This window comes from Mesoplodon densirostris, chromosome 18 (genome assembly GCF_025265405.1).
Source record: "Mesoplodon densirostris isolate mMesDen1 chromosome 18, mMesDen1 primary haplotype, whole genome shotgun sequence".
Taxonomy (NCBI): Eukaryota; Metazoa; Chordata; class Mammalia; order Artiodactyla; family Ziphiidae; genus Mesoplodon; species Mesoplodon densirostris.
The window spans coordinates 38142759-38169917 of NC_082678.1; positions in this window are offsets into that span (position 1 = coordinate 38142759).

Sequence of the window (27159 nt, forward strand, 5' to 3'; positions counted from 1 at the left end):
AACATTAACTCCTCATCATTCTTAACAGATGGCCATCAAGCATATCTGCTCTGAATGTTGATCTTATTTGAGACCCAGTTTTCATAGTGTTGGGGTTTTTTTCCTTTAAATTGTATTCAGGTTTGAATTGACCTTATTACACTACGGTTTCTCCCACCCAACTGTACCCTAAATGGCATCTTATAAATGCATATAAATCGATCTTCTTCCCACCTCTTCCTGAATATCCCCAACTCCATCGCACCAGATTTTTACAGAAATGGACTCCGAGGCTCCCCTCAGCGCCTCTCTTTTGAGGTTCTTCTCTTTAAATTCTATGCGGTAGCCTCACAGGAATCATATTTCCACCTCCTAACCTCCTGACTGAGTTAGCGCTTTCGCTCAAAAGCACCTCCAATTTGAAACCAGTTGAGATTTGAGATTTCTGTAATACTCTCACTTCCCAGGCTCTTCTGAATTGCATTTTTTTTTCTCTTAAGATTCAGTTTTCTTCTCAGAAGCAACTGATAAGAAGACACAAGAAGAAGAAGAAGAAAATCTATATCCAGTAGGAGGAATGGTACAATGGGATTGCTAGGGGCTTGTATTAGGATTACAGGAAATCCTGGTAAGGATCGACTAAAAAGGAAAGTTTTCCACGAGACCAGAGAACGTTAAGGCCACCCTGGTGAAGCCATTGCCAGAAGCACTGGAAATAACAGTGACCTGATGCAGGTCGCCCACTGCTCCCTCTCAGTTATCTGCAAATATTTAATATGCTGCTAAAGAGTATTTCTTTGCCCCCACTTTTTTAATTGAACCATTTTTTTCATGCAATTAAATGACATTTTTTTTGGGCACCAGAGTAGCCATTCATTGGTTGCATTAGCAGAAATGAGTTACCGTCGCTGAAAAGGTTGCATCACCAGTGTTTTATCCCGGTGTTTAGTACCATCTAGTCTCGCCTTGTGCTGCATTTTCATGGCCTCGTACCATTTCCACTGGTCCATTTGGGTCCCTCCCACTGGAATTCTCGGCTCTCCTGTCTGCACATCCACAATGAGGCTTTTGGGGACAGGAGCATGCCTCAGCCCTTTCTGACTCTCCGGCTGTGATGACCGGGCTCCACGGAAGTTTTTGTGTTTATCTTCTGTCTCTTCCCAAAGGGGCACTTGGGGGGTCATTTTCTAGGTCTGAATTAGAAAATAGCAACCGTTCCCAGTACGCTGAAGAAATTCATCCTCTATCGGCTGCACACATTCAAGGTGTGTTTGGAAGCAGATTGGTGTAACAGGCACGGGATTTTGATATGCACACTGGTCACTGACATAGTTTTTACACATAATAGACTTGTATTTACATCTGGTCCTTAAAGTTGAGGCACCCATAGATAATCTGCATTGGAACTACCTTAACAAACGGTGGTGAGTTCATTTCTTTTGTTCTGTTTGATATGAAAGTCTTTGAGAAAAAAATAAATAGGGAAAAAATCAATGGTATCATTTTCACAAAATTTCTTTGCCAAGCATAACACTGGAGGAAGAACGGCAGTCCGAGCTTTTCCTCCCAGGACCTCCTAGATGCTGGGTTTTGCTCTCTGCTTCGATCACGGAAGCGGGATCGGCTAAACAGGGGACAAAGGCAATTCTAGATCTTCCCATTTAGGGTTCCTGAGCAGCGCTGGAAGGAGCCTTAAGGATGGTCTGATCCCACATTCTCTTTTCTTTGCATAAGGGTCTTCGGTGGAAAACAGGGGTCAAGGGACTTTCCTGAGGTCTCACGCCTCTGAATTTTGGGAGTCTTTCTCTCAGTCAAGGTTTATTACGATGAGAAATCAAGTCGTCCACTCATAGGGTGATCACTGAGCGCTTGATGAGATGCGGACCCGTTTCACACTCAGCAAACACAGGTTTTCTCTCTGCACTGGAATCTTTGGGGAGATTTTAAGCTAAACTATACACCTCCTCAAAATGACGATAGCTTTTCCGAGTAATACTACGAAAAAGACCTTGACTTTGGTGCCTATAAGTCTGTCTGCCGCCGGCAGGTGGGCCCCAGCCTCTCTTCCCTTCCTCTTCTTGCTGTTCCCTGTCATCTGCTGGTCCTGCTCCTGGGTGATTGCCTTTACCTGGAGCTTATCCTTCCTTTCTCCCTCCCTGTCCCTCTTCATGTCTCCCTGTATGAGCTGACTCTCCATCCCTTCCTTCCAGAAAGCCATTCTCCGTTCACTCCTCCTGCCCAGTTACCCCTGGGTCTTCTGTGTCCAGCCCACTTGCAGTGGCACATGGAGCATTGTCTTGGTGCCAGGACTGGTCCAGGCATTGGTGATGCAGCGGCGAGGGGACCCAGGTCCTGCCCTCCTGGAGCTTCTGTTCTAGTGGAGAACGCGACCACCACGGGTCACCTGCTTTCATGATACTTTGCAATCACTCTCTTTTTGGAGTCTGTGCTTTCTCTTATCAGACGGGACTGTTTGCACGTGCGTGCTGTCCACCATTTAACACGCAGTGACCACTTAGCATGCGATGGCCTCTGACTTCACAGTGTGCGTGGAAATGGGAGGCCCCCTCCTTGTCTTTGATTTGGTAGCAGGCATGTCCTTATTTCAGAGGTGGCTCCCCCTCGGCGTTGCCCTAATTCCTGCCCAGTGGGGTGACCACTTTGAGTCATCCAGGCTTGATATTTCAGGGTTTCCTCGCATCCTTTGCTTCCTTCTTATACTGTTAATCAGGACTCTTACTATATTCTAAATTGTCACCAAATGGAGATGCTCCTTCCCATCATGTGTTTTGGATTTTTTCTCTTCCTGATTGCAATTCACCCCTTAAAATGCATTTATTTTTTATAGGAGTCTAGTTGACTTACAGTGTTGTGTTGGTTTCACGTGTACAGCAAAGTGATTCATATATACTTTTTTTTTTCAGATTCTTTTCCCATATAGGTTATTTCAAAATATTCAGTATAGTTCCCTATGGTACACAATAGGTCCTTGTTATTTATCTATTTTATATATAGTAGTGTGTGTATGTGTTCCTCCCAAATTCCTAATTTATCCCTCCCCTCCTCCCCCTTTGGTAACTGTAAATTTGTTTTCTGTCTGTGAGTCTGTTTCTGTTTTGTGAATGAGTTCATTAGTACCTTTTTTGTAGATTCCACATATAAGTGATATCATATGGTATTTGTCTTTTTCTGTCTGACTTACTTCACTCAGTATGACAATCTCTAGGCCTAGAGCAGGACCAGTAGGTCCTAACAAACATTTGTGAACTCAGTGTACTTTTCCCATGTGCACAAAACGGGGGGCTACCTGTGGCTGATCTCATTCCCTAAGGAGCAAGGGAGGCCTTGCTGCTCTTTTTTTACGTAAATCAAGACCTCTTTTCTTGCTTGAGAGATACACCTGGGTTGAGCCACACTCTGTGGATTCTAGGAACCTACCTGTCACCTGAAGACTGGGGCTCTCCCAACGAGACAGAGAGGGCTGGGCCATTTTTCTTCTGTTTTCCCATGGATGAATCTGATGCTCCAAGGGTTTTAGTAACTTGCCTAAATTCACACAGGACAGAACTTCACACGGTAGCATAAAGGCCAGCCGAGCATGCAGGGACGGTGGAACAAAGTCTGTAACTCTCTTCTGCTTGTTAGAAGAGTTGACTTTGCCTTTGGAATTTTACAGTCAACTTCGGTGGAAAGAATGGGACATTTCCTTTATGTACCACGTGGGTGGCGGCTGCTGGCTGGCTCCGTGGGTCTCAACTGGGTTAGACTCTCCCTTGCGTGAGATGGAGACCTTCTCACTCTGCTTGCCTCTGACCACCCAGGGTTCCTTTTAGGGGATATCGGGGGCCGGGGGCACTTCTGCCTTCACTTGGGGGAGGTGCTGCGGAGCAGAGGTGATTAAGTTTGCACCAGTCTTCCGAGCCCAGTGGGGAATCAGGTCATGCCAAGCTGGAGTGCCAAGCTTTCCCCCGGGGGCCAGTGTCTCATTCCAGCCCCGGTGCCCTTCCAATCTCCTCCAATGAGACTGGCTTTTGCTTTCCCCATTAATTATGTTGCACTCAATGAATGGATGAACAGGAAATTGGTCCAGATATTTGGTGGCTCCAAGGACAGTTATGGAGAGGAGGGTTATAAGCAGCTGGAGGATTATAAAACCCCAGGTGCTCAGGAATTCTTTGCAAAAATAGATGAAAGAATTTTCCTTCCCAGTTGAGGTCGGTGTCACAATGCACCTCATCTTCACATCACTAAATAGGTCAGAAAGTCCTACGACTATTCCCATTTCTTTCAGGCAACATTTATTAAGCACCTACTGCATCAAAGCAGCAGGATTACAGGGATGCACAGATGGATGGCCCAGGCAGTCGCTTGAGCTGAAGGAATTCACAGTACCATCCCCCGCTGAAGCCTCTCTTTGCATTGCAGAAAATGAATGGAGGCTCCATGTCTCCTGTTTTGTGGTCTAAGCCTTTGACAAGGATCTGCTTCTGCTTCCGAGAGGCCCCTGTCCAGCCTCAATGCTCCTTCCCCCCGACCCAGCCCAGCCCAGCCAAGTCCACTGCCAAGGGAGAGAAAGGCAGATACCAAGGCTTCAAGTCCAACATCCCGCTGAGGGCTGCCAGGCTTGCTCTGCTTTTGTTTGCTTCAAAAGCATTTCTTTAAAGGAGATACGTGTTCTCTGAATACAATTCAAACTATGTGTCCCAGAGGATGTATGTGGTCGGCTCCGGAGAGGCCATTCTTGTCTCCAAAGCCGACATCCATGGACTGTTTATTTTCCTCACTGTGCTATTACCAATGTGTATTTATTGAATTTATTTCTTTGTTTATATGTTTACGAATTAGGCTTTCCCCCTAGAAGGTAAGCTCCCTGAGAGCAGGGGCCCCTGCATTCTCTCCCAGCACATGGCAAGAGGCTTTGGAAAGATCTAGGCATGAAATGGAACAAAAATGCACAGAGTAAAAGGTGAGTTTGTTCCTCTTTTCACACCACTCTCTCCCAGCCCCACTCCTCAGTGTTCACTGCTGGTAATAGTTTGATTCATATCCTACCCTTCCAAATGTTCCCCTCTGCATCGACAAGACCACCTCCATACCACTGTCTTCAGCCCAGTGGGGAGCACACAGTTTTGGCACTGGATGAGAACCCAGCGTTAAAACCCTAAAATGCAAGTAGAGATCTACTAGGACCAGGGCTAAGGGATTACATTCTGAGCTGTGGGCAGGCAAATTCGGAACCTCAATCTATAAATATAGCTGCCCGCGTCAAGGGTTAAAAAAAAAAAGCGAGAGTCCTTATCTGAGAAGAAATTTGAAATCTAGACTTGGTAGGAGAAAGAATTCTTTTATGTGACCCAAGTAATCTCAAAATGCAGAGTAGCAGGGCTCTTTGTAGGCAACACTGTTTTCATAATTAACGGTTGGCTTTTTCCCATTTATGTAGATCGAGATTCTAAGGCAATCCAACAATCAGAGCTAGAAATGCACACTTAACAAAAATCAGTGATAACCTGTAAGTGAAGGGATATAGCTTCTGGAATGTTAGTGGGAGTGGGGGCCTGGGGGTGGGATGGTGGGAACTGCCCAAGCAATGCGGTCCCTGTGCCACCTTTATTGAAATAACGATGGTAGGGAACTTGTAGAGATTTGGAGGAAATCATCATCTGACGATCATATTTGTGAAATAGACTTGTGAAATCTCTGTGACCAACATGATATATATATTTTTTTCATATGGAAAAACTGAACGATCCAAGGACTACTGGATACATGAAATGGCCAGGCAGCACAACCATACTTTAAGAGACAGATCTAGTAGGTTATAATAAACACATGTGCCCTGAGATAGCAAGGGTGTGGAGACCGAAGCACTGACAAGTGATAAATGCATTTGCCTTTGTCTGAAGTGGAGGTTTCTCAGTCATAGTCAAATATCATCTCAGCATGACTAACTCTGTGGGTTACTGATTGCCTGTGAGCTTAGTTTACCGATGGGGCATGCTTCCCTCTGTTTGTTAGAAGGATCAGTGACACTCAGTTAATTACTGAAGGACCACATTCGTCTTTTTCATCCAATACAAAATTATGTTTTCAACTCAATGTGATGCATGGTACAAAGAAGTCAAGATAGGTGAATCCAGGAACCTCTGGGCACACAGGTGAAGGAGCATTAATTTTGAAACCGGCAAGAGTATACATTAGGATGACAGAGTTCCTACCGATCGCTAACTTTCAGCATTCACTTTCACGACCACAGACATAATAAAAGATGAATCTTGTATTCTCAAGGCTTCAGAACCTAGACACAGCTCCATGGGTCGATGTGAATTATTACTTTGTCTCAGGAGTTGCCCTGTAAATCATTCCTGAGGCTTAAAACTCACAAAAATATATCTCCATGTGTTTCTAACCAGAACTTCTGGTGTTCTCAATGTCATCTCCAAAATAAAGCAATCACTGTTCAGATTTTTCTAGTATTGTGTGACTCCTGCCCGGTAACTTTCTGGGGAGAATGATTTAATGTTTGCAGCAAAAGGCAGATACTCGGCTGTCATCCACAGAGACCAGGGATGCTCAACAAGCCCACTAATAGATTCCATTTCTCATCCTGATTGGTTGCTGGGGGACCTGTCACTAAACACACCCAGCAAGTGGATGAAGACTATGGTGTGACACACTGCCCTTGAAGATCCACTTGGACCCATCTGCCCTTTTGTTATCTTTCATTCAGAAAGGAAATGTCCAAATACGACTTGCGTTTCCAAAAGTATAAAATGGCTATCTGTTAAAACACAATCCATGAGTGATGGTAATTCCTTTCCTTCACTTATACTAACCTCTGTTGGAAAGTCCTGCCTGGATTGACATGGAGGCTGTAGGCAAACATAGCCACCTTTTTTTTTTCAGTACGCTGGCCTCTCACTGCTGTGGCCTCTCCCGTTGCGGAGCACAGGCTCTGGACGCGCAGGCTCAGCGGCCATGGCTCACAGGCCCAGCCGCTCCACGGCAGGTGGGATCTTCCCGGACCGCAGCACAAACGCGTGTCCCCTGCGTCGGCAGGCGGACTCCCAACCACTGCGCCACCAGGGAAGCCCATAGCCATCTTTTATAACCTCGTCCTCATCCCCATCACGGCATCAGTTGCTCTTGGTGCAGCTGTTCTAACCAACCATCCATTCCTGGGGTGATTGCTGCACCTGGACACTCCCCCAAAGCCTTCTCAAAGGAACGTACTTCTTTTTCAGTGTCTGAGAAATTCTTCTAAAAAGCTCTGGCCCCCTGGCAAGGGATGTTGGTGATATTTGATTCCTACAAGTTCATTGTCGATTTGAGGTCAGGTTTGATCTGGCTGGAGACGGGAATAGCAAAATAATTGGGGTGTGGATGTTTTATTTTTCTAAGCCAGTATTACCAGGGAAAGAATCACAAATCATTCCCAGGTGGAAGAAGTAGGTTGAATGAGGATTTTATTTTGTTTTGTTTTGTTTTGTATTTTATTTTATTTTTTCCTTTTTTTATTTATTGAAGTATAGTTGACTTACGAGGATTTTTAAAAAGAATTTTTTTCTGATTACGCTAGTAATAAATGTTTATTGCAGAACATTTGGATAATAATAATAATACTCCATAATATTACAACCCAGAGATACACATTGTTAACAGTGTAGCATTTGGCCTTTCTTTCCCTTTATAAATGCGTTTCATCTTTACTTTATCTATACACAATTGTGTCTTGCTCTGTATAAGCTGAGCTTTTACATAAGTTTCCTTGGCATTTTCCCATTCCTTAAAAATTCATAAAAATTCTTCAAATATGTTTTTTTAATGCCTGTACATATTCAATTGTGTTTAACCAAGCTTCTGAGGAACATGTAGATTCTTTCTTATTTTTTGTATCATAAGTTATACCAAGAACCATACACATCTTGGTGTGCAGCTCTGATGATTTCTTCATTATAAAAACACAAAATTATTATTACTGGGTTGAAGAATATAAACATTTTTCAGGCTTTCAAAGCACACTTTGCCAAATTAAACATCAGAAAAATTACGTTACTGACCGTTGTACAGGCAGCATACGAGCAAAAGAATTCTCTCTTCCTCTCATCAAGGAATCATGTGAACACAACAACAAGAGCAAAAGACAAAAAATCTTTGCCATGTGAAAATTAGAAAAAGGAAATTTGTTTTAAAATTTGCATTCCTTCTTTATTTTCAGGGTTTTCTTTTTTTTTTTTTTTTCTTTTTCTGGCATATGTTTAGTGGTCTTTTCTAATTCTTTTGCAATTTTGTTTACATCCATGGCCTATATTTATACTAGAATAAATGTCTTTTTAGTGTCCTATAAGGTGTATTTATATATTGTGACTCAATCTCTTAACTAAAAGCACCCTTTCATTTCTTGAGGCAGAAACGTTTACATTTTAATGTAATCAGGTATATTGATTTTTAAGTGACTTTTTGGGAACGCACCTCTTTTTCCTCATCAGATATTTACATATATTTAAGCTTCACAATTTATGCATTTTAAAATTCATGTATTTTAAAATTTATTTTTATTTTAATTTTTTGATATATTTATTTTTTAATTGAAGTATAGTTGATTTACAATGTTGTGTTAGTTTCCAGTGTACAGCAGTGATTCAGTTGTGTGAGTGTGTACATATACATATAATATAAATATTTTTTTCAGACTCTTTTCCCTTATAGGTTATTGCAAAATATTGAGTGTAATTCCCTGTGCTATATAGTAGGTCTTTGTTGGTTATCTATTTTATATATAGTAGTGTGCATATGTTACTCCCAAACTCCTAATTTATCCCTCCCTGCCACCCTGCTTTCCCGTTTGGTAACTGAAAGTTTAGCAACTTATGTTTTTCAATGCCCATCTGTCTTGCTCAGAGATGACTTTCTTCTCAGAACTGCTTAATGGGATTAATAAATGCAATACCCACTTGAAATTTAAGTCCATGGATCACCCATTTTCTAAAAACTTGTTATTTCTTGTGGCAAATGCATTTCATAGAGAGGCATTTTCTTTAGTTTTTCAGACGGGGTGCTTTCTTTGCATAGCAGTATCATTTTAGATGCTGGGACTTTTTTCTCCTTTAGGCCAATTCTCTTAGAGGAAGTTCTGTGCTTGTTTAAACCATAAAAATGATAATATTCTGTCAAAAACAGATGGGGGTTCCTACTCAAATTCTGCAGTTCTATATGAGGGGAGAACAGAAAATGGACACGAGTATGCATTTTTATTAGGAATTCAGTAGCTTGAGGGTGTGAGTGGATGTTGAGAGATGGGGTTTAGGGAGTCATAGCTGGGAAACTCGCCCTCATGCAAAAGGACATCTCCCTGTCTGTGTTGGCTGAAGCTAATGCACGCATCCAGGGTGAATTAGGCTGCATGGGGTTGGGGGCTCGGCCTGCACCCTGCGTGTTGAGGTCCCACTGTCTGCCCTTCCCCCTCCAAGGAAGGAAGTGTTAGCAAAGTTTGTCAGGGTCCTCTCCACTTCCAAGGCCACTCTAGTTTTTGATGGGAAGTGGGGATCGTGACTCAATGAAATGTGCTTCCTTAAACCAGACCCACTCTACACTAAATCTGACCGTAATTTCTCCTAGTTTTATCCATTTTTCAATGAAGGTGTTTGCATGTGTCATTTCCAATATCCAGGTCAGCTGGGAAGCTAGATTTATTGATTAGTGCCTTGTCCCCATGTTGCAGAGATGCACTGAAACCTCTATTTTTGATTTTTAAAGACAGTCCTCTCTCATACAGCCTGGCAAACTAGTTTGCAGGAGTATTTATGGGAGGTTGGAGCCTTGAGCCAAGTGAAGATACAAACCCCTCAGGCAGGTAACCCCTCTCAGCATGGAATTCCCAGACTGGGAAAGACAGAAGCGACAGCCTTGACAGTGGTTTGATTTGTGCTGGGTGGACCTGACTACAACTAAAATTGCAAAATGGTTTGTAGGATCATGACAGTTTTGTACACAATGTTAGAATCGGTTGAGATATTTAAACAGTCATGGAACTCAAGTGAACTGATCACTTCTGCACTCAGCAGGCTTGCTGGGAGCTTGGGATCGATCATCACTATAGTGAATTCCCTTGATCACAAGACTTGCCCTCCTTGAGCTTCAATTTCTTCATTTGCAAAGAGAAGGGGTGGAACCTTCAAATTCCTAAATCTTATACACACACACACACATTCCACAAAACCCAAACAAACAGACAAAACCCTAATATCTATCTATCTATCCATCTACCTCTCTATCTATCTTTCATCTATCTATATTTTATAGATGTCTGTATAGATATCTCTATCTCTCTAGAAATATAAGGAATCCATATAGAATTATAAAGACATATCTAATAAAGAAAGAACAAGCCTTTTCTTAATTCTCTTTATCAAAAGGGCTTTAAGATGAATGACATAAAAAACAACTACACAGTATTACAGATTCCCAATCTTTCCCAGTTTCATTCTTCTTTGCTATTTGTCTTTTCTCCAAATACCTTGGTGATTCTGAGAAAACAGGAATGAGCAGACAATTACAGGATAAAATATGTAGTTACTACTGAAACGCTTTTACTACATGATTTCACCCTGGGTTAATATATTAGACAAAGCACAGATTCCTCACCCCGGGTTCTGTGTGGGAATCCAAGATGGATCTTTTGTTGTAACAGTTTGTAGGTGCTGGGAGACGATAGCGTGTGTTTCCTCTCTAACCTCCAATCCAAATCTCAATTGAAAAGGAGCTTTGTTGGCTTGGTTTTCCTGGTGTGGATTTAAAATATTTCCATTTTCCACAGATAGATTAACATTTGACCATCGGTGTGATGTGCCAGTTCCTACCTTTGTCCTTCGAAGTTTGAAACTACACCCACCCTTAGAATTCCCCTCACAAAGCACAAGGAAATTCCTCCTAAAGCACAGCGAACCGGCTATAGACTTCATAATTAGCTTCTGTAATAAAGTACTTAATCTGAATAGAAACCCTTCCTAATTACAGCAGGAAGTTGTAAGGGCAGGGGCAGGCAGCTTACCCACAGCTGGGGTGAGGCTCTGCAGAGGTGTCTGGGAATGCACACCCACAAGGGTCCTGGTCCGCACAAGAGCCCCAGGCCTTAATTAGCCCCAGCAATTAAAAATGAAAACAATCCTCCATTTTCTCATTAAAAGATGGAAGCCCCTCCCCCACTGCATTAATTGAAATGATAATTTTGCTTATGCAAAAACCCTGCTGATTGCCGAAGACAATGGTTAGTTCCTGCCCCGCAAGACCCCGGCACCCCTTCGCTTGCTAAATTCCAGACACCTCTACGTAATGGGAGATTGATTAGGGTTAATAGACATTGTCACAGGTCAGGACACAAAACACTTGGGGTTATGGGTGCTCTTGCACATAAGATCACAAGCTATAAATCAAAGTGCTTAAAAGAAGCGCAGAGCTTTCCACCCTCAACTGTTGGTAACAATCGACTTGTTTCACTCCAGCTACTGTGTCCGTTACCTTCCTCTGCATCTTGTTAATGCAGCCATGATGTCAGCCAGACAGATGCAGGGAGGGCTTGCGATTCATTTACCCCTCAAATTTTCAGAAGCTTAGAGGTGAGGGGTGTCCCGTATGGCTCCTTGGAATTCCTATGTTTGTTTTCTCTCCATTGCTAAGGTAACCGGTGTCCAGCAGCAGCTGTAACAACGGTCAGCAGCTGTCAATCTCACTTTGACTTGATGGCCAAAAGGAATACAGATGGATGAAGAGATTGAAAAAATTAAAAATGAAAGAAAACTTACCCCCAGAGGAGAATTTGAGTATTTAGTCTATGGGACACAGGGACACAGGGCAGACCGGGGGGCGGGGGGGCGGTCAGTGATGTCTTTTGGGATGTAGCTGCCAAGGGCATAGCATCCCGGGAAGCAAAGCCACAGGCAGCGGGACCCTCATGGAGACAGTTTCTTAAAGTTACTGTATAAGAATAACTAAAAGAAAACTGCCTCAACAGGAGGAAACGTCAAAAAATTTGAGAAAACATTAAGCAAAAGGACCTGGCTGTGAAAGTTAAGAATATTTGGGGCACTTGCACCTAACCATTAGTGCTTTCTGCTTCTTTCCTCTTAATAAGGGCTGACCTTAGATTTAATGTATTTTTTTTCCTTCTAATCAAAAGAAAGTAAAGCTGATTTGGAGATATACATTGGTTTTCCCCATCATTTTCACCGGATTGCTTCCAAAGATGATGCTTTCTTAATTTCTGAAATGTTTTTGGGACATGTAGCTGAGGACACACCAAAATTATGTTTGACAAGATCAACATATTTCCCTGAAGTGCTGTTATTTCTCATCCTCTTTATGCTGGAATTTTTTTTCACTCAGAGCTACATGACACAGGCACGTGGGGTCAGTAAGTGGCAAGTATTTCTTTTTCTCAAAATGTTTTAAATTGATAATAATGAAAAAAACTCTGTGTGTGTGAGAGAGAGGAGAGAGAGAGACAGGTAGACAGACAGACAGACCAGTGGATCAGAATTACAGAATTGAGGGGTGAGAATCAGCTAATACAGGACAGAGACAGGCAGAAGAGAATTTCTGCAATTGTGTGTGGAAAGGACAGACCATTCACTAAAGGATGCTGTGCTGATGGGCTTTGCTGGTGGGAAAAAGTAAAGCTAAATTCTACCTGGCAAAGTCTGGGTTAGGAAGGGATGGGATTTGGGGCTGAGGTATAGGGTTTTCAAGTATATTTGCCATATTTTATTTCTTTCAAATAGTATCCAAAATTACAGAAATAAATAGGACAAAATGGTAATGTTTGTTAAACCTAAGTCATTGTACACTGGTGTCTGTTTGGTATTTTCTTTGTACTTAGCTGTATGTGGGAATATTCTGTACACACACACAGATGTGTGTGTATGTGTATACATGATATGTGTGGACTATACATTGTATATATACACACTTATGTATATATTATACTTGTATGTGGAATATAGTATATAAATAAATGTATGTGTGTGATGTATTTTTTTTTAAGCCACAGTAGTAAATAGGCAAAAATGGAAGGTCTTTTTATGTCCTGCTGAGGAGCTGGAACTTCATCCTGAGGGCAGTAGGGAGCTAAGCAAAGGCTTTACATTTTTTTTTAATGTATTTTTAATTTATTTTTTCTTTCTTGGCTGTGCCGAGAGGCATGTGGGATCTGGTTCCAGACCAGGGCTCGAACCCACGCCCCCTGCATTGGGAGTGCGGAGCCTTAACCCCTGGACTGCCAGGGACGTCCCTGGAGAAGCTTCTAGGCAGGAAAGTAACATGATTGGACTTTCTGGTTGCGACGATCACTCCGGCTGCGGAGTGGCAAATGGGCCTGGCTGGAGGTAGAGCCAGAGCGGGTGTGGGGGCTGGAGTCTCTCCGGGGAGACATCACGGTGGCCGGAACGAGGAGGTGCCCCGGTGATGGAGAGACGTGGTAGACCGCAGACAGCGACGAGGCTGACTCTCCGGGTCGTGTGGGTTGTCGGGTTTGACACCTGCAGCGAGGGGCAGGGGAGAGTCTGGGGTGCTCCTGGGTGGCAGGCTCAGGCCGCTGAATCACCCCCTGAGAGGGGCCATGGGGCGGGGGGAGTTATTGGGGGCAGACTGGGGACTTCCAGTTTGCACACGATGAGGTCAAAATGACCTGCAGAACGTCCGCAGGTAGTGCCATTAGGTGGAAATGCCCCCTCCTGTCCCACCGTTTTAATCAAGCTTTTCTCAGAATTCTAGGAACATAGCTGTGGCTTGAGCCTTTAAATCTGTAGGTTAGAGATTCTTTACTTGTAACCTACATCTGTCAAGTAATCAAATCTCTTTGTAGCCAGCTAAGAACTGTTGAAAAAAATATAATAAATCAGAAATTAACTTAAAAAAATTGAAGTATAGTTGATTTACAATGTTTCATTTACATTGTAAATGTAAATTTACAGTCATTTACAATGAGTTACAATGAAGTATACAATGTATAGTATAGTTGATTTACTATATATATATCCATATATATAGTTTCAGATTCTTTTCCCTTATAGGTTATTACAAGATATTCAGTATGGTTCCCTGTGCTCTACAGTAGATCCTTATTGTTTATTTTATATATAGTAGTTTGTATCTATTAATCCTAAACTACTAATTTATCCCTCCCCCACCCCTTTTCCCCTTTGGTAGCTGTAAGTTTGTTTTCTATGTCTGTGAGTCTGTTTCTGTTTTGTAAATAAGTTCATTTGTATCACATTTTAGATTCCACATATAAGTGGTATCCTATGGTATTTGTCTTTCTCTGACTCACTTCACTTAGTATGATAATCTCTAGGTCCATCCATGTTGCTGCAAATGGCATCATTTCATTCCTTTTTTTTTTTTTTTTTTTTTTTTTTTGCGGTACGCGGGCCTCTCACTGCTGTGGCCTCTCCCGTTGCAGAGCACAGGCTCCGGACGCGCAGGCTCAGCGTCCATGGCTCACGGGCCCAGCCACTCCGCGGCATGTGGGATCTTCCCGGACCGGGGCACGAACCCGCGTCCCCTGCATCGGCAAGCGGACTCTTAACCACTGGGCCACCAGGGAAGCCCCTCCAAGTCTGTTTTGTATGACCTCATGACCTAATCACCCGCAAAGGCCTCACCTACTAATGCTGCCACACAGGGAGTGAGGATTTAAAAATATCAACTCGGGGGGATGCAAATATTCAGTGATAACCAGTTTCTTAGCCATTCCCAGTAAAGGTTACTATTGTCTAATGCTGAATTTCTCCTTATGGTAATAAAGCTGGCCAGTGTTCTTTGTGAGACTTCAACTGACTACAATCGTTTCTTCCATAATAAGTATAGATTTTGATTTTGTTCTTTCCTAATCTTGTGAAATTTCCACTTTGGGACAACTTGGTTAGTGTCCTTGCAGTTTGGGACAGTGGGTTGCTTCTTTTGGTTTTCTCCACCAAATGGTTTTTCACTGTTAGATTGTATCTTTCATTTTTCCTGGTTTTATTTTCTTCCAGGGAGATTTCTGCTATGACTGCTGAGCCGCCCCACTTTCTCTGACAGATGAAGGAGAAAATATGTATAATCGAAAATGCATCTTTCTAAGGATACAATATGAGATTGTTTTACTGCTTTTACACAATTATAAAATTCAATGACAGCTTTACCTTTTGGAAAGTGAAATGAAGCAAAATCGGATTCTGTTTATTGCAATTAGAGGTTGGACCGAAATTTAAGTAGCTTTTATAAAGTGGATTGTGGGGCTTATTTCCAGCAGGCAAATCCAAGCACGGATGAGAATTCACTTAAAAACAACAAAAATTATGCAAATTTAAAGGTCTCCTGACCTTCAGCCTTTTCTCTCTCCTGGATATCTTATCTTTGTGGAAGGACAGAGCTCAACACCAATCTACTTCTGAAAGGGTCAGGAATAGCTCAGCATTCGTGCTTTTTTGCCTCTTCTTCAAGGAGCCAGGCAGCCAAGGGGGACTCTCTTCTAGAAGCAAGTGTGTGCCCATGTGAAAATGCTAAGGCTTCCAGAACCACGTCTGTGACTCTCTGTCAGCCTTCTGAAAAATCTGTATTCACATTGTAAGTACTTGATGAAGAGACCTCACAGTAAATTCCTGGCCAGAGATGGATGGCATGAGTTTATTCAAAGGCCAAATAATTTCCAGACATTGATTTTGGATGGAAACACATGTCTTTCCCCTGGAAATGATTTCCTTGTGAGATAGACAGGCAACCCCCCAGTTGCAAATAGACGATTCAGAAATTTCATTTGTAAGTCAGTCATTTGGAATGCACCAGGACTTTTTTTCCCCCATAGAAATAATATTACAAATGGCGGTTCAGGACCCAGTCTAGTCCCAGGTTATGGATTAACTCTTACTTAACCCATACCTCGGTTGGGTACTTCAGTGGAGAGCAGTGGAAAACAAGAACCACACTCTTTGCTATAGAAATGGTATCAAATGGTGGCTTTGGGTATAGTGTCTGGGGCAGACTAACTGCACTTGGACAAGCACTAGCTGTGTGATTTTGGGTCAGTTACCTAACTTCTCAGTTTCCTTGTCCATAGAAGGGGGAATGATATTAAGATTTAGTTCATAGAGATGTTGTATGAGAATTACACACACACACAGACACACACAGACACACACACACACCTTCGAACCCAGTAAAGACCCTTGTGATCCTTTGCTATCATCATTGTTGGTTCTTGTAACTGGCATGGTGCTGAGTCTATTTCAATCACTGATTGAACAAAAAACAGTAATCGTGGAATATTAACAACAAAACAAAAAAATGGTATTTTTTTCCCTCATAGTTATTGTTGTTTGGTTAAATTAAGGTGAAATTAGAGGAAACGAGGAAACAGATGGGTATTGATGTTGAATTATAGGATATTTTCAATGAAATATTGACCTTAAAAGGGTTAGGTTTGGGAGGGACAAATTAGGAGTGTGGGGTTAGCAGATACAAACTACTATATGTAAAATAGATAAACCACAAGGGCTTACTGTTTAGCACAGGGAACTATACTCAATATTTTGTAATAACCTACAAGGGAAAAGAATATGAAAAGAATATATATATATGTATAACTGAATCACTCTGCTGTACACCTGAAACTAACACAACATTGTAAAACAACTATACTTCAATAAAAAATATAAGAACAAACAAACAAAAATAAAGTACAAAAAAGAGTTAGGTTTATTTATTATAAATAATTTGGAAAATATAGAAAACCATATAAGAGAAAATAAATTCTCTCCAAATCTGATCACCCAGAAATACCCACTTTTTATTTCGTTATCTTTCGGTATTCTGTCTTAGGCACGTGTACAATTGTCTAAAAGTGATTAAAAATAATTATAATTAAACCATCCATATTATTTTCATACTTGATTTATTCACTTAGCAACGTACTGTGAAGATGGGATTTCTAATGGCATCACGGCTTCCATCACATGGACGTGTTAAAACTTAAGTAGCTGGGGGGCTTCCCTGGTGGCGCAGTGGTTGAGAATCTGCCTGCTAATGCAGGGCACATGGGTTCGAGCCCTGGTCCGGGAAGATCCCACATGCCGCAGAGTGGCTGGGCCCGTGAACCACAACTACTGAGCCTGTGCGTCTGGAGCCTGTGCTCCGCAACAAGAGAGGCCGGGATAGCGAGAGGCCTGCGCACTGCGATGAAGAGTGGTCCCTGCTTGCCACAATTAGAGAAAGCCCCCCACACAGAAACGAAGACCCAACACAGCAAAAATAAATAAATTAATTAATAAACTCCTACCCCCAACATAAAAAAAAAAAAAAAAAAAAGTAAGTAGCTGGGCTTCCCCGTTGGCGCAGTGGTTGAGAGTCTGCCTGCCAATGCAGGGGGCGCGGGTTCGTGCCCCAGTCCGGGAAGATCCTGCACGCGGCGGAGTGGCTGGACCCGTGAGCCATGGCCACTGAGCCTGTGTGTCCGGAGCCTGTGCTCCGCAACGGGAGAGGCCACAACAGTGAGAGGCCCACGTACCGCAAAAAAAAAACAAAACCCAAACACTGAAATAGCCAATCCCGAGTTGATGGATATTTTATCTGTTTCCCTTTTTATACTATTCTAAATAATGTTGGTATAACAAAACAGATGGATAAAATTTTTCTCACGTTACTATTTATTTCCTTTAACAAAGAATTTAAGTTTTTAGAAAATTTTGCATAGATTTGACTCATAATTTAAGAGTTTTGGTACATTTGTTGAGCTGGCTTCTAGAGAGTGTTTTAATTCACCTTTTTTTCTAGCAAGGAGAATGCAATTTCCTAGAAAGTCTCCTTAATTCTGAGACTGAGAATGTATTTAATTTTGCCGATCTAATAGATGCAAGGGGCATCTTGTGATTTTCATTTTCATTTTTGAATCTGAGAGTGAACATTTTTCATATGTTTATGGTCTACTGGAATTTTTAAAATCAATGATCTCTTCCCAGTCTTTGATGATTTTTCTATTGCCGTTCATCTTTTTAGTTTGTTTTCTTTCCTGTTTCCCTTAAGGAGAATGACTTTTTCTTTGTAGTCATACAATACAAAGATGTATTTAGAATTTGAAAACTTGCACTGTGTGCTTCAGAACAGACATTGTTATTGGAAAGGGAACTGAAACTCCTTAGGGATGATTCACAGCAGCCACCGTGGGACTGAATGGTGAGGCTGAGTAGGGTAGTGGGGCAAAGAGACAAGGAATGTGGTCTCCAGTCACTGGATGGAGTACGTACAATAACAGGAAACTCAGGAGCAGGCAGCATCTGATATGCAGAAAGGTTTTACTTTTCATATGTGTGAAAAATAAGTGGAAAATTAAAATAAGAGAGGGGACAATGAATATGTGGAGGATTTTGAAAGTATCAGACAAATTGAGTCAAGAAATTCTGCTGCCTTTCTGGATGTCAGTTAGGTGGTCTCACTGGTGAAGACTATTTCTAATATCTTATGAAATAACAAGGATTTGGTAGTGGAAATTTAGTTCACATCTCCATCACTGGAGTTAGGGCAGTTATAAATGATAAATGTGTAACTACTTTGTATTTTATTAGATTATGGCTTGATTAGAAAGAAAAGGGCAAGATCCTCAGTGCTTTTTTTTTTTTTTTTTTGCAGTACGTGGGCCTCTCACTGTTGTGGCTTCTCCTGTTGTGGAGCACAGGCTCCGGACGCGCAGGCTCAGCGGCCATGGCTCACGGGCCCAGCCACTCCGTGGCATGTGGGATCTTCCCGGACTGGGGCATGAACCCGCATCCCCTGCATCGGCAGGCGGACTCTCAACCACTGCGCCACCAAGGAAGCCCCTCAGTGCATTTTTAAATTCTCAGAAAATTTAAATGATATCAACCTAAAAGGAAATGCCAAAGGGTAGGAGTCCTCCTTTGCCTAGGAGGTGGAATTATGAAATGAACGATGTGGTGAGAATGGAAGAATGCTGAAAAATCAGAACATATAAAGGGGAAAAAAGGAAAGTTATATACAGAGAGATTACACAAAAAACACAAGTATAGGGTAGACTTTATAAAAAGATCTTAAGAGGTGATGACATAGGGGTTGATAGATATAATGCAATACGAATTACAAGTTATTGGAAAAATCCATATAAAGTTTAGGAGAATTAGGGGGAAAAAAACCCTTGAAGATTCACATGCCAAAGTGTATGAGAATCATATGCTCAGGAAATTATACTAATAAAAAAGGGTATATAATACCCAATATAAATGGAGACAAGAAACTGGGTGTAGATTAGAAATACCTGTCTTGGGATCAGGGGGATGGTACATAGTGGCACAGTTCTGAAAAACTCGGAGGATGGGGTCGAGAGGACAAAATACATAAAGTCAGGGGAATATTAGCTGCTGTAGGGGATACCTGCAGTGTGGACCGAGATGGGTTAGACAGGAGTTAGCAGAGTGGAGAGGGGGCAGGTCATAGGGAAAGACACTTGGCATGCGGGAGTAGGAGTCTCACAGCATAGTGGGGGAGGGCGTGTGATGAGCGGCTTCCAGCAAGTTTGTCTAGGGTGGTCTGGCAGGTGGAGAAGAAACCATCTGAGGAAGGTGATCATTGGAGAGCCATGGAGTCGCCTGCTGAACTGACTCACAGGAGGGCCTGTTAACTCACGAATCTGCCTTTCCAGTTCCTAATCCAAGCTGGGATCTTGGCTCCAGGGAAAGTACAGGACAGAAACTGCTAGAAAGTAGAGCCCCTGCATTGTGAACCTAAGCGCCTTCTGTAAAACCCTCCTTTCTGGGGACAGGGATACGGCCTAGCGCTGAAGCTAGGGCAAGTGGGGCACAGATAACCCAAACAATGACACCAAAAAGGAATCAAACAAGAAGACGAAACCTGAAAGGAAAGAAGGGTAACCCCAGTTCATCCAAGTGTTTGCATGTGGAATAGAAGCTGATATCTGCTGGAGAAAATAATTTCACAGTGTGGGAAGAAATTGTAAATTGGTTCTGGTCGACCCTTTTCAAAATACTTTATCTGGAATTCAGCCTGTGGTTCTTAATAACCACATTCAGTCCTTCAAACACCTGAGCTTAAAAACATCTCCATTTGGATTTAAATATTTCTAAGATAGTTTATTCTCGACTTAAACAGTCTGGAACATAACATTTTTGGCCAAGACTCAGGATGGGTGTTGTAAACACCCAGGACTGCCCTGTAGAGTACACACTGTGTGTCTGCCCTTCCGCTCTCCTGTTCTCTCCCTCGGCGTCAGATCATAAATTGTTACTCTTATGATTATGTTGTCTCATCGTATAGAGATGTTTCTTTCCACTTGCTCTTTAATTTATTTATTTGTTATTCCACAGAAGGTTGGATCTAGTTAGGATCAAGAGCAGTTTAAAGAAGGAAGAGGAATTTAGTGGCTCACGGGAACAAACGCAGAAGAGAAGTAGTAACCACTTTGAAGACGGACTTGGGACCATCTGGAACCTGTCAGTTTCACTTCTCTGCTTCCCTCTGCTTGTGGCTACTTTGTCAGAATGCCACACAACTGCGTGGTGGGTAAGGTGGCCCCCAGCAGATCCAGATGCATATCTTAACACTTCCATGCCTGGAGAAGGGAAAAGGCTTTTTTCTTCTAGTTTAGTTAGGAAAAAAAAATCCTAAGAAGAACACTAACTGGCCAGGCTTGAATCACCCATTCAGTCTTTGAAGTGGGGCAGGGGACCAGGGTTGTGTCACGGGTTTATTACCTTTTACAGGAAGATGAATGAACATGGGAGGAAGAGTCATTCACCACAGGGGTGGGGGAATCCCTGTAAGCCAGGAAGCCATCTCAAGTTGTCTTGATTACCTCAGATAAGAAAACTTGCAAAGAATTTGAGATTATTAAGTAAACAAGACAGTGAGTGAGGGCAGCTGGGATGCGGTGGGGATTTGCAGGGACTTGTAACGGCCGGAGCTTGGAGCTGGGTTGGTTTGTTTCCAGGTGGTACGAGGTAACAGAAATGTTTCTGTAAATTCAAAATGAGAATATGTTCCTGTAATGTAGAACATGTGACCTCTCTTCTTCTAGAGATCTGACAGAGTTGATCCCTCCTAGCCAGTAATAGATGAGAAAAAGCAAAGCTGCCAGGGGCAGGAATAGACGTCCCAAGATGCACTTTAATCCTCCATGTTTACACAAACAAGGATTTGTGCAGACAAGTATCCACTGAAGACCCTGATAGGGTTTTACAAGGACATCGATAAGGTCCCAGTCAAAAACCCAGCACCAGCCTGAGTCTACTGAAAGAGCTTCTAGAAACTCAAGGACCCCAAGTTACATTGGCCGCAGGTGATATCTTGCTGTCCCTGCAACCCGCCCACAAAACACTGAGAATGTAGCATAACTTATAAACAGGTACAATAGATTCATGGGTAGAAGAAGGCACACCTGCAACCCCAGGCAAAAGGGGCTCCCCAACAAAGCCCCATGTCATAAAAACCCCAAATTCACACTGGGTGGCCATTGACCAGGTAATGGATTCTGTAATACAAATTACTGGACCCAAGAGAACATCAACAAGCATTGGGTAATGAGATGGGAGAGAGAATTTACATAGAGGTTCTCAAGGGTATGCTGAGATTTATTTAGAGCTCAGTCTTTGAGATTAACTAAAGCTGGATTCGAATACTACCTCCATCACCTGCCAGAGGTGACCTGGGGCTAACACATCCTCTCTGAGCCACAGGGATAATAAAAAGAGCTGCTTCATAGAGATGTGGTGAGGATTGTGTGAAATAAGCATAGAGAAAGCATAGTTTCTATTGTAGTCAGTAAATATGATCCCATTCTCTTGTTGGCAACCAAAGTGATCTAAAATTCAAATCGGAGCATATTGTTCTCCTACTTAAAATCCTCCCAGGGCAGCCCATTGCAAGTAGGATGACATCAAAACTCCTCACCATGGCTTACAAGTCCTTCAAGGATCTGGTTCTTGGTTTACTTTGCGAGCTCATTGTTTATCAGTTTCTCCCTCGTTCATTTTTCTTGCTACATCGACTCTTCTTTAGATTTCACCAACCTCCAAGAAGTTTCTGAAGCCGTGTAAACGTCCCCAAGACTTTCCCATGGGATCTCATCCTCCACCTTCCTCCATCACGTGCCATCTTGGACATGGTTCAAGACATCACTGTTCCCGTGGGTTTCTGTTTGCTGCTGCTCTACCCAGCCCCAGCCATTCACTTACTGTTAGACCATGTTTTTTTTTTTTTTTTTTTGCTTTCTGAAGGTTTCCACAGAATTTCCTCTGAAACTATTGACCTCGATTCGTGTCCTGATCCTGAGTCTCCTAGGCACTTATCTTGTCCAGCTACCCACGGCTGGTTTTATTCAGATTGAGAAGCAAACCAGATGTAGGATGAGAAGCTCTGGCTCCTGAATCTGGGCTCACAAAGAGTACTGCTCAGAGCTCCACCAGCCACCCCCTTCTGAATACTTGACAGCTTTCATTCTTTTTTTTTTTTTTTTTTGCTGTACGCAGGCCTCTCACTGTTGTGGCCTCTCCCATTGCGGAGCACAGGCTCCAGACGCGCAGGCTCAGCAGCCATGACTCATGGGCATACCCGCTCCACGGCATGTGGGATCTTCCCGGACCGGGGCACGAACCCATGTCCCCTACATTGGCAGGTGGACTCTCAACCACTGCGCCACCAGGGAAGCCCGACAGCTTTCATTCTTGAATACACTCCACACTTCCCCATGTAGAAGCCTTCACAGATCCCACAGTCAAAACATTTACCTGCCATAAATGATGTCTTCCTGGCCAGCCATCTTGATCACTTGCCACACCTTGGCTGACTTCCATGGCTAACGTCATTTAGGTTTTTCCTAAAGGACAGAGAGATCTGCTTTCCATCTGATTTCCTGGATGGCCATGGCTCAGAAAACTGGTCTTGGGAATCCATAGAATAGAACTTAGTTCCTGCAGAACCTCATATGTTTCACGGCGTCTGTCCTGACAAGTTTGGGCCATAAAGGTCGGGTCTTTGGCAACTTTAGTTTCTTGTGATGAATCTAGAATTTCTGATGTTTACCTTTTCCCTATCAGCATGGGCACCTGTCTTTGGCTGGGTTTCTGGGGATACAGGGTTCAAGTACAAAAGTTTATTTGGGAGGTGATCCCAAGAAACCTCAGTGAAAGGTAGAGACATGAGCAAGGAAGAACAGGAATCAAAATAAAGGGGGTCCTACTGAGTAGTTTACCACTGGCACACCTGAGACTCATCCCCCTGGAAGCTCTGGGACACAGTGTAGAAGATTCCACCCAAGGTCCTTACTAACTCCAATTAGTTATTGTTTGGGCGTTCCTGGAAGTGATGGTAACTCCCCGTAACCATCAGCTTTCCAGGAAGGTTCAGATACCTAGAGAGAGCCTTCTGTCAAACAGTCATAGTTGTTTATAGCTGGAAGCCATCAGACTGGTGCGTGCAGAGATAGTAACAGCTAAGGGAATGTGGGCAGAAGTTCACTGAGACCATCTGCTACAGCAACCAGCAAATCATTGCCCTCTTTCTGGCTGTTATCACCATCTGTATCCATAACCAAGAGGAAATGTGGTATAAACTCTGACAGAAAATAGATGTCCTCTGCCCTCAAACTCTGATGCTCACCTCTGATGTTCTTTGCTCTTCCTGGATGCCCTATCTGACTTCCTATGACACCATTATCCTTGACGATGGTGAGATTAAAACTCTGATGCCTGGAATTTGATGTCTTACTCCGTGTTATGCCATCCTTACTGTTCTTTTGGTGGTCATACCAATGGCTGCCGTGCGGAGCTCAGGTCATACTCCTGGCCAGAGTGATTGCACGAATTGTGAAAAGAGAGAGAGGGGAGAGAGGTAGCAAAAGGCCAGTGGGAAAGCCAACACAGCACATGATTTTTACTTTGGCAGTTTTACAAGTGAAAAAAGAGGGTCAAAAAGAAAGAGTGAAACCTCTCCCCATTCCTGTTCTGATTGAAACTTTAATTCTAAAATAGTCTTTGGCTTGAAAGATAGAACTGCAACATCTTTCCACATAAATGGCAAAGCAAGACACATTTTTATGTGTTTTATGGGGTTTTCTCCGCATCTTAATGTCTAACCATTTTATAGTGCTTGGCTTTGCAGGACCCTAGAGATAACCTGCGAGCAATACTCATTCTTTTATTTGTAACACAGGAATAGTTAAGAAAGTGTCTGCACACCAATGACAAGTTATTGCAATCTTAACAAGAAATAAAGCAGTAAAAATGGCTCAGATTTAAAACTTAAAAGATGGAATATATATATATATATATATATATATATATATATATATAGAGAGAGAGAGAGAGAGAGAGAGAGAGAGAGAGAGAGAGAGAGAAGAGAGGAGAGAGAGAGAGAAATCTTCCAAATAGAATAATGAAGTTAATTGGTACAATTGAGTTTTACAAATCACACTTGAAGATTAACTCATTTTCCTAACTGTAAAGTTCTCTCTCTCTCTCTCTCTCTCTCTCTCTTTTTATCAATTTGGTGGCCCAGAAATAAACATCACTAAAGATCCTTTGCAGTTTTTGAAAAAACAAATCCCTTGGTTTGGAGAGTTTGGAGTACATCTTTAAAAGTGTATTTTTGAGGAGTTGTAGCCCCCATGGTCTGTGAGCTTTTATCTATAGAGCTGTCTATTTATTTGCTGTAAAATCTATTATCAGTGAGATGTGATTATTTGCAGATTATGAAAACTCTGGATCTTTTTCATCTGTTCTTGTGTGTTAACTGCATGTTTTGGTGTTAGGGGAATCCATCCCTTTCCAGTTTTTAATAATGGGTTACTATAAAAGCATTTTGAGGTGTTTTTTTTTTATAAGAAATTATCTTAAGCATTCAATTTTTCTTCTTTCTCAATCTTATTCCAATAATTATGGAAGGTAACTTGAGGTGTTGGAGAAGAACAGAGGCTTTCGTTTCAGAAGGTTTTGGCTCAAATCTTGGCTCTGGTTGTAACTAATTGTGTGACCAAGGTTAATTAGCTAACTTCATTCAGATTTGGTTTTCTCACCTATAAAAGGGGAATATTGACAATGTTTACTTCATCAGTATATCACTAGTGTGAATATCAAATGATGTAATTAAATCATACAATACATGGTAATACATAATCAATGTAACATATAATACATTGGGAACTTAAAACATTTAAAATGTTAGAAAACAGCATCACTCATAGCCAAAACATTGAATACCGATGGATTTGGTCATATGTCAAACTAAATTATGTATCATAGCATAAGAAGCAAGAGAGAGACATGAGTAGAAGAGGTTACACCATTTCTGGTTCTGGGCTTACTGTTTGAATATCCATTTACAATATTTAATGGCTGGTGTTCTTTAGGAAAAAGTGATTTCCACCAAGATGCTTTGGCCTCTTGAAAGGATCTCTAGACAAAGCAGACCTCTGTTGGCAAGAATATTCGAACCCAAATATTTTATATGTAAAGTAGTGAAGGAAAATGTCTACAATATGCCTATAAAAATTGAAACTTAGTATTTTAGAGTCCGCTCTTGGTTTTCCTTTTGCACCAGAATCGCTTTCTTACTCCAGCGAGGTGATGCAGAGGAAGCCGGAGGAATATTCAAAGGCTTCACAGAAATTTGCTTCATAGGTCATAGGTGCATGGATGGCTCAAACCTCACTTCTGAGTCTTGTCGGTTAGGTAATACTCATTCCCACACAGTAGAGACCTGAGACTTGGAAGGGAGAATTTATATGAGAAGAGACTAGACATTTTCTAACTATCGTTTCCCAAAGCTATTCCTCAGGATTGTCCCAAGAGAAGCTCCCCTACGTTTTCCCTATGATCTAATACGTTTCCTATGGTCCCATAAAACCTCTTCTTGAAAATTCACCATGCATATTAGTATATTGAGTTCTCAGAAGTCCTGGTATAAAGAAATTGATATGATTGACTTTCTTTAACTCAGTGTTTCCCCAAATTGTGTGTCCATGACTACTTCGTGGAATTAGTGTCCCATGCAGTAGATTTCAGGGTACACCAGGCTAGTTCATCACGCCTACTGGTGTCAGTTTAAGTGGTGGTAGGGACCTGTCCTCTGTGGTCCCGTGTCCCTTATCTCTGCTCTGGGCAGCCTAGGCATGTCTGCATATGTTGCAGGGATCAGAATATCCCAGGGAATCAAGGATGCCATTTGCAAGACACAACTTTGAGATTCAGACCCCTCTGGTCCCACAGCTTCAGCATGGATGTGGGATGCATACAAATAGAAGACTGTGGTCCTCGCCTGGACTGAGGTATCGGATTGCCTCAGCTGAGCCTTCACAAAGAGGTGACTTTAAAAGAATCCATCAGAGTTCAGATCTTTGTGCCAGCTGTTACGTTTTCTTTCCTCTGAGGCTGGAGAAACTTGGCAACACTGATTTTTCCATTTCCAAAATATGTTTCAACCTAAAAAAGAAAAGACAATAATTAAAAATGAATGATGAGATATTTGTGTTTGTGAGAAAAGAAGAAAAAAATGGACTCCTCAGATATTAATAAAAGTGCTTGAAACCTCTCTGGAGACCCCACTTATATCTTAAGGGATAATTTCTTTGCAAATATTGAAAGGTGGAAATATAGAAAATATCTGTTTATTCCAAAGAGCAGTACAAGCATGGGTAGAGAGAAGCCAAACTATTCCTCTCGTTTTCTTTTCAATTTGATTTTTGGGATGAACTGAGACTACAGCCATAGACTTGGCAAGCTTTCTTTTCACATGTCTCCTGGGTTTTCTTCACGACTGGAAACCATTTGTGATCATAGAAGGAAATGCTCTTGCTGACAAATGGGCTTTCCTTGCTGCCTAGGTTCCAAGCTTTGTCATGACAGCAGCTAAAACCTGCGTTCCCAATGAGCGTAAGCTGCAAGCACCTGGTGGGGAATAGGTAACATTTTGCTGCCTTTTCTGGCTTGGGATGATTGGTGTTTCCCTCCCTGTGTGTGGTCACAGAGTGGGAAGGCTCCCCGTGGGACTGTAAAGAAACCACTCTATCGTGTAAAACAAGGGAGACTAAGAGATGAATGGAGAGGAACTTTCTCTAGAGCAGTGCTTCTCCAAGTGTAGTCCCTGGACCAGCAGCATTAGCATCATCTGGTAATGTGTCAGAAATGCAAA